Source organism: Carlito syrichta, unplaced genomic scaffold (assembly GCF_000164805.1).
Source record: "Carlito syrichta isolate Samal-C Ts95f unplaced genomic scaffold, Tarsius_syrichta-2.0.1 Scaffold302387, whole genome shotgun sequence".
In the NCBI taxonomy this organism is placed as follows: Eukaryota; Metazoa; Chordata; class Mammalia; order Primates; family Tarsiidae; genus Carlito; species Carlito syrichta.
Window position 1 is genome coordinate 75,132 of NW_007246483.1, and position 8,440 is coordinate 83,571.

Genomic DNA, 8,440 nt, shown 5'->3' on the forward strand with positions numbered 1-8,440 from the left:
GTCTGATTTCCTTCTCCTTCTGGAGCTGCAAGTTCAAAATTAAGGTATCAGTAAATTTAGTTTCTCCCCAGTCCTCTCTCCTTACTTTGTAGATGGCTGCCTTCTTACTGTATCCTTATAACCTTTACTCTGTGCACATGCATACCTAGTGTCTTTTTCTCTTCTTATATTGACACCGCTCATAATATTTTAGAATCCTACCTTTATGTCTTCATTTAACTTTAATTACCTCTTATAAAACAATATTTTTAAAAATAGTCTTATTGTGTATTAGGATTTCAACGTATGCATTTTGGAGGAACATAGCTCACTACATATCAATGTAAAAACATGCATACTTTCAAAAACAGATTCTTATCCAGTTTTTTAAAAACTTAGCTACATTTTATTACAAAATTTTTAGCTCCAAATTGTTTTTCATGTTATTAAAAGTCAATTGATATTAATGCAAAAATTATTTTTAATAACTACATAATAGTTCCCTGTACGGATAGCCCAAAATTTATTCAGACATTCCCCTAGTGATGAGAATACAATATGTTGGCCACTTTAATGCCATTGCAGCTTTTCTACAGTAAATATCTTTATACCCATACTTTTGTATATTGGACCTTTTAGATTTTTTTTTAATAACAAATTCTCAAAAGTGTGATTGCTGGATCAAAGGTTTTGTGTATTTGGGTTTTAAAAGTAAATTGCCAAACTGATTTTCAAAAAAAGACAGCAAACTTGGCTTTCCCACCAAATATGAAATAGTAATCCTTTTATCATTACTCCACAGCAATAGGACTTAATAGTTCTTTATTTTAAAAATCACTCTTATAAGTTTGCTATTTTACTATAAATTTAACTTTTTCCTCAGCGTTACTTAATATTATTATTTTGAATAGATTTGGATTAGCATCTCTGGAAATTGAAACATATACCCTTTATGTTTTATATGTATTTCTTTTGAAATTTGAGAATAATTATTTGAATATTACACATAACTCTATAACTATTATCTGCCTTTAAATTACTTACTGGAAATCTATCTTAATTGATCATCTGAGAATGTCAGCCAGTAATTTTCTTAGTAGATATTTTCAGATTCAGAAGGCTATTTTAGAATCAGAGCTTGGCACAGACTGGGGTTTAGTGACAGGAAAAGAGAAAGCAGCAAACGTCTTAGTAATTGCATGGGAATAGAGTGATTGAGAGCTTCAGAGACCTCAAATACATGTTTTATTATTTTTAACCCCAACAGAAAGTTGTTAAATTGCACTACATAGAAAGTTAAAAAGTTAGGTTGTACAGTTTTGTCATGCTGGCACTTAAGAAACAAAAACCTGACAGAGCCAAAAGGCTTAACAAATGAATAACCAGACCAGAAAATAAAATCCCGGAGACAGAGGTAGATTAACTCTGAAGTTCCACAACTGCCTCCCTGGGAACACTTAGTGATTATGGATCCAGGTAGACAATGCAAATCAGGTTTGGCCCTGCTAAAAGTAGAGAAACCAGCAGCACATATGTGGAACTGGAAGAAGACTAGAATTTTGCAAGCCTTAAAGCATAAACAATCGCACTATCAAGATTTAGAAATTTTTAAAACAGCATGAAATAAAAAGTCAAGTACTTAAACTAAAACTCTCTGAAATATAGATCTAAAACGTTTGGAGTGCATTAGAACAGTGGAAGCAAAGTGCTGCCATGCTCCAAATCAAAAACTCTGAACACCCTAGGAATAGAGGAATTGTACAGGTATAATGTTATCAAACTTGTGTCCCAGCTGCAACTATGTATATTCTTTGATTGGATTGATTTGATGATCACCACACAAAAAAATTCATATACCATGATTCCTGTCCCCCAGTACCTTATAGAACTAAGGCATAATTCTTTTTTTTTTTTATTTAATTTTTAAAGGTATGGGGTACAATTCAGGAGTAGGTATACAAATGTTCATTATGCAGGTACCCTGTTTAATGAGGTGTCTCTCCCCCCGCCCACCGCCATCTGGCAGATTCCCACTACTGCTAAGGCTATTCCTTTTTAATAGAAGATAATTTGGAGACTTCAATGTTATTTTATAGAGAATGTCTGGCACAAATAAAAAATTACTAGATATTTGAAGAGGAAAGAATGTATCAAAAAATTAAAAGACAAACAAGTCAATAAAAACAGAATCAAAAGTGAGGCAGAAATTAGAGCCAGTAGAGCATAACTTTACAGTAACTATGATATAATTTTTGAGAAATGGGGTAAATTTTAAGAAAACTATATAAAGCAATGCATAAATTTTCAAAAATGGCAACTATAAAAACTATCAAATGGAGTTTGTCTCTCAAACTATGAGTTTAATAACAAATAGAATACAATGGAATACAAAATTAATGGTCTAAAATGATTCATTGAAGCACAGAGGAAAAAAATGACTGCAAAATAGATACAAAAATAATTTGCATTTTTTTTTCATTTTGTGGTTTGCCTCTTTATCTTGATGATTTATTATGCTATGCAACACTTTTCAGTTTAAGGCATCACCTGTCAATCTTAGCTTTTGATTCATTTGCTTTTAAGGAGTTGGCCATGAATTCATTACCTACTCTGAAATTCAGGAGGGTGTTTGCTAAGTTTTCTTCTAAGATTCTGAAAGATTGCAATTTTTCAGTTAAGTCTTTGATCCATTTTGAGTTAATTTCTGTAGATGATGATAGGTAGGGGTTCACTTTCATTCTTCTGCATGTGGCTAACAAGTTTTTCCCAGAATCATTTGCTAAATCCTGTCTTCTTTCACCAATAATTGTTATTTGTGGCTTTGTCAAAGATGAGTTGGTGAGAGACTGCTTTTTCCTTCAAAATCTCTGTCCTGTTCCATTGGTCCCTGCGCCTATTTCTTTACCAATACTCTGTCATCTTGGTTACTGTAGCCATGTCATAAAGTTTAATGTCTGGAAGTGTGATACTTCCCACTTAGCTCCTTTTGCTGAAGATTGTTTTGCCTATGTATGCTCTTTGTTGTTTCCATATAAATTTCTGTATTGTCAACACTGGGTCAGTGAAAAATAATGTTGGCGATTTGATGGGCATTGCATTAAGTCTGTAGATTGTCTTGGGTAGAATGGACACCTTGACAATATCAGTTCTTCCAATCCATAAGCATAGGATGTTTTTCTGTATGTTTGTTTCAACCTTGATTTATTTGAGCACCATTGTGTCATTCTCATTGTAAAGGTCTTTCGTTTCTCTAGTTAGTTGAATGCCAAAGTCTGTCTTCCTTCCTTCCTTCCTTCCTTCCTTCCTTCCTTCCTTCCTTCCTTCCTTCCTCCCTCCCTCCTTCCCTCTCTCTCTCTTTCTTTTGGTTACTATGAATTTGATTGTGTTTTTTATTTGGCTCTCTACCTTCTTTTTGTTGTGTATAGAAATGCAACTTTCTTTTGCATATTAATTTTATAACCCAAGATTAATTTTCTAATCTATAAGACTGCTGGGAAAATTTTTGCTCTAATGTTTGAACTTTAATCCCAGTTCTCCAGACATAGCTCTTAAACACCTTAGAATTTCTTGGTTGAAAGAAGTGTTTTTTGTTCTGATAAAGGAACTCTTGGTGAGCTCCTGAATTTGGGCTGGTCACCAGAAATACCAAGCAATAAGTATAAGATTAGAGTTTTCAACCCCATTCCACATTCTCTACAGGGAGGCAGAGGCTATACATGGAGTTAATAGTCAAGTATGCCTATGAGTTAAAGTCTCCATAAAAATCTCTTTAGTGTAAGGTTCAGAGAAATTCCAGGTTTGTGAACACTTCCATGTGCTGAAATGGTGGTGCATAGCAACTCTATGGGGACAGAGGTTCCTATGCTTAGGACACTTACAGACTGCTCTATTATGTATCTCTTTATATGAATGTCCGCCTATATCATTTTTTATATCCCTTATTAATCAATTGGTAAACATAAGTATATCTACATCTATATTTAGTTCCCTAAGCCAACTCCACCTTACTCATGAAACCACCAAATTAATGAAATCATAAGAATGGGTTTGCGAGATCTTAATTATAGTCAATTGGTCAGAATATAGTTATGTGTCATAGAATGAGGTTTTAGTCACCAGGGGACCACATGTATGACAGTAGTCCCAAAAGTTTGTAAAACTGTAATCTTATTATAATTTTTCTATGTTTAAATATGTTTTGATACACAAATGCTTAACATTGTGTTACAATTATCTACAGTATTCATTATAGTAAGATGTTGTACAGGTTGTCTAGGTGGAATAAGCTATACCATGTCGTCTATGTAGGCTTTACCATCAAGACTGGTATAAGTGCAGGGCATTCTATGATGGCCACACAGAGACAAAATTACCTCAGGAAAGGTTTCTTAGGCTGCATTCTCATTTTAAGCAATAGATACCCGTGTATATGACAGCTTATTACTTGTAATGGGGGGGTAGTTGTTTAGTACTGGGTCTTTAACTTTTATGATCTGATACTATCTCCAGACAACTATTTATTGTCTGCTGAAGAATTGATTGATGTGTGACAAAATGTCCACATACATCTGTTGTTACAAGTATTTGGTTGAGTGCCGTGTGAATTGAAAAAACTGTTTTCTCCACTTACAGATACTACACACACCAAAAAAATTTAAAAAATCTATTCTTTAAAAGCTTTTTATCAATAACTGATGAGATGAAATGTATACATTTCATTTTAAAACTCGATATATTTAAAAATATTAGAAAGAGAAAAATTAATATACTATATATTACAATCTGAATTTTTAAAATTATAGCTTCAAGTGTTTTTGAGGTACAAATAATATTAACTGTTCTACCAGTTTTCTAAACATTTGACAATGGAGTAAGAATTTCTAGCACTTTATATGAGGTGATATTAACAGGATATTATGAACACATGTGCCATTCTTAAACAAAACAATACCTACATTAAATTTAATATTATATAAAATAATAACAGGTAATAGTGATATTTATTCTAGACATAGAAGAATGGATTAATAATAGTAATTACATCAGGGTAATTCATCACATGCATGATGGAAAAAATAGAAAGTTATAGAATCTCTAGATATGTGCAGAAGAAAGTCTTTGGCAAATTTCAGTACATATTTCTGACTAAAACAAACTACACCAGTCAAAGTCAAACAGACAATCTTTTAACAATCTCATAAAATTTATCTAAATTAAACTCAGTTTGATAAATAGTATCTTGATGTAAACTAGAGAAAATTCCATTCTTAATGTGCTTCCAGAGTGTTCATATGAAGATTAGGTTTAAAAATGCCAAGTTTTATAACATTTTACTGGAGTACCCAGAAAAAGATTTTTTAAAATGCATTATTTTGAACAATGAAGTAAAACTTACATGTATATTACATATATTAATTTTTTCAAATGAAAGTTTATATGTGCAGAAAACAAAAAAATAGAGAACAAGAATGTGAAAAACAAGTTTGCTGGATACAAGTCAATAAAGAATTAGGCTGTATTCTAAGCAATAAGTACAAAACAAAATAATATGATACCTCAAAGGAGACACAAGACAAAGATATTGGCTTACCAGTGTCACAGCACAGTAAGTTAAGGCACCAAGCACCACAGAAGTTGGTAAAAATAGTTCAACAAAGACTTTTAATGAGTTTGTAATTTCAAGTAGTGTTTAGCATGAAAATTTACTACCCTTATGACTGAAAGACTCAAGAGAAGTCTTCATGGAATCATAGACTCTTGTTTCTTGACTTCTACCAGGATATCCTGAAAAGCTATGTGCAGGGTAACAGATTGGAGAAAGTCTTTTTTTAACTTTAAAGATGTGGAGTTCAACTCAGGGTTAGGCATACGAATGGTGATTATGTAGGTAAAATTTGGGCCTCACTTTGGTCCCCACTTCAACTGGTTTGGAGAAAGTCTTTCTTAGTGGTTCAGACCTATAGGCAAGAGCACCTTTGTTGGAATTCCCCTCTCCTGTAGAACAAAAATACTAATCATCTGAGGAAAAGGCAGCAACTATTTTTTTTCTTTTTTTTCTTTTCTTTTAATGAGTTAAGAAAGATTGATTTATTAAAGAAAAGATACATTGTGAAGGGCACAATGGGCAGGACAGCAGCAAGAGTGTCTGCTGTCTACTGCAGCAACTATTTTCAATACCAGAGAGTAGGAGGAGATTCACTAAAGCTGGGCAAGCAGGAAAAAAAATGCAAAAATAAGTTTAAGGAATATCTGAATCACTATGAAGACAGGTTTTGGTTATCTTGCCATGAATAAATGATATCTTTCATAAATAGTATTATTGTTTTCATATATTAAAATTGTTGCTTAACTATCTTCTGTTATCTGAACTTGTTAAAAATAAAAAAAACCTAAGATGTTCTTCTTAGTGCTATTATCTTGAGTTCAAATTAATTCTAAACCAAGAAATGTCTCATTTGCTCCAGTACTCCAAGATTTACTTAAACAAATTATTTCACCTGTACTCTGGAATATAAAAAATGTCTTTTAATAGCATTTTATGATTTACTGAATTTAATCTAAGAATTCAGTTGATTTGTCCCATAGTTATTCTGAGGTTATTATGTAAAATTAGTTTTAAGTTTAAAAGCTTAAGTTTACCTGATGTCAAAACATTAAATAATAATATTTTTCACTTTTAAAAGATACTTGAATTAAGTCACACATTTTTATAGCATTTATTATATTTACATTTATTAGCTCATATACTCATATACATTTTGAACTTCAAAATGTAGTGAGCATGTTTTACTCTTTACTGCACAAGGATAAAGTCACACTGTCCTAATTTGGTCAAATATAGTTACTTTTGAGAGAAGATGGTGGGAATTGATTTCTACAGAGCAAAATGTAAACATAGAATGAGATAAGTATAAACCAGATGGTAAATAGAACTTCTTGCAAGTGGTAAACGAATGAATGTTTATTATAATTGATTTTTTCCCTCAATGCTAATTCATTTAGTTTGTTTGCTTGTTGGATTTTTCTGATTCACTTGAACAGCAAGTATGTTCCTTTAGATTAATTTCTCTATATGCATATGAACCTTTTTACATGTCATTTGTTATGTTGCCATTCTAACGCATGAGTGACATGTCTATCAAATTATGTATCCATCTCAGGGTATGGTGACTCATACCTATAATCTCAGTTCCTCAAGAGGCCAAGGTGGGAGGATTACCTGAGGCCAGGGGTTTGAGATCAACCAGAATAATAAAGCAAGACTCCATTTCTTAATGAAAGTAAACATAGTTTTGAAAATAAAGTCACTAGTAAACCTGATGATGCAAGGCAAATTGTACATATGCAAGTCCGCAAGATAATCTCTGGAAGAGTCATTTAAAATTGCATTTTTAAACATCACAACTATTTTACCTACTACAATCGGTATGTGAAAATTAGCTTTTTAACTTACTAAATTAAAGCAACATAAACACGGAATTTTTATAATACTTATTTCCAGGTGCACTATTTTTTAGAAAAATCAAAATTCAGCATTGTACAAAGAATCTTAAACCCTAAATTTTAGTCATTGATACTTTTGAAAAAAAGTGATGGAAAAAAATGTGGGAGAAAATTTATTAGCTGTTTTGTAATCTTCATTTTAAATTGATGTAGCACTCAGATTATATTTTAACATAAATTTATGCACAGTCATTAAATTCTATTCCTCTATCCAAGAGAATTGCACTGGTCGACCTGGTCAAGCTCTACCCAACATAGTCCCTTTTCTGGATTTAAGAACAAAGCCCAAGTCACTGCATATCTTGCAGAATACTCCATAGCCTGAGGCATCAAAGAATTTCTCCAGGGGTTATCTAGAAACAACAGTGACCAATTCTCCTTAGAAGACAGAACCAAAACTATAATAATCAGAGTCTAAATGAAGTGTTAAGGAAAGAGTCCTGGAGCCTATCAGAGAGTTCCCTGGAAGATTCTACAACACACATACACACAAATGAAAGAAGCAAGAGGCTAGCAGCGATCTAACACTGAAAGACTTAGTCATCCATGAAAATGGTGGTAGGGGTGGGGGTGCTTTTGACCTCTCTAGCACTTGCAGCTGACTTCTGTTACCTAAAATCACAGAGAACTTATTTTCCCTCATCAACCTAAGTGCTGAATGGTCTGTAATTTGGGGACTTCTTAAGGGCATGATATTGGGCTACCAGCTTAAGCAGGGTCTCTTTCCTTTTCTATTTCACTTTTCTCCTGAAGTAACAACTACCATACCAGTTGTACACTAGTTTGGCAATTTTTGATGCCCAAAGATATTAAAGTCTTGTGCCTCCACATCACCAGATTCCTTATAGATACTCCCCAGTACTAGCCTGAATTGTAGCAGCCCCATAAAGTGGCTTGAACCAGAACAGAAGCAGAACTCACTGTAGTTGGGCACTCATGAATTACCACTCCTAAGGGA